The following is a 1,043-nucleotide window of genomic DNA, read 5'->3' as shown; positions in this document are numbered from 1 at the left end:
TTTGTTTTCATTCAAAGGCTTTATGGTTTTTCCTATAATACCTGGTGGGCCGGTCTCTAGTCAAAATGCCCGGGCTGATTTTTTGTCCCAGCCCAGCCCTGATTCCAGTAACTACCATTTTTCTGAACACAGCCATACATGTTCTTCTGCTTCAAGGTTCAATGTTTTAGGCAGCCAAAAAGAGATGAGAGCCCCCTGACCTCTTTCCACTGTCAAATAGCAAGTAAGATACTTGATAATTAGCGTTAACATGGTTGATTGTAATAAGCAGTTATTAGATTACTGTTTCTTCTCTATCAGCTTTTAGTGCCATTCTGATGCTCTACTCTACAGCCCATCTTTACCATGTCTACATCCCTAAATGTAAGGAGTTCCTGCCATGTGATTAGTAGATTAGACACTTGCATTAACAGTTGAATATGCGCACCTATTAAAGAATCTAGTCGGTGTAGGTTTAATATAATGCATACCACCATATCCAGTTGGCTGCTTTAGAAGTGATACTCCACTCAGAATATGAAACAGGACCAGGCGCATATAAAGAAACATTTATGAATTACTGACTCATAGAAGGCAATAGGTTTACATTTGATCAATTTTATTTTCACTTGGTCTCATCTTTTTAAAGTACATCTGACAACTTTGAGAGCTGAAGTCCGATCCTTCACTTCCATTTCCACCAGTTCATCACCAACAAAAATGCAACTAAGCGTATGGTTGTGATCATAAAAGCAATCAAGCAAAAAAAACAAAAACACAACCTTCCCAGAACAAAACTACAACAAAAAGGTCAGGTCATTTGACTAGGTGGAGCATAACCCACCTCCACAGAATCATTTCAGTTCTCATTCTTCTTTAAGTGCATTTAAGGAAAATCTCTTGAACAATGCAGGAAAACTAAAAAATTAAAACAATGAAAGCACATCAACAGAATGAGCCACAAATTGTCAGTGGTTCAGTCCCCTGAAGTGATTCCCATTGCCAACTTTGTTCTAAACAACAGCTGCAAATCCCCTCACTGAGCAGCAGGTAAGTAACCAGAT

Source organism: Pundamilia nyererei, unplaced genomic scaffold, assembly GCF_000239375.1.
Source record: "Pundamilia nyererei isolate P.nyererei 1_Seehausen unplaced genomic scaffold, PunNye1.0 scaffold00008, whole genome shotgun sequence".
Classification (NCBI taxonomy): domain Eukaryota; kingdom Metazoa; phylum Chordata; class Actinopteri; order Cichliformes; family Cichlidae; genus Pundamilia; species Pundamilia nyererei.
Note: the sequence above shows the minus strand (reverse complement) of the source record.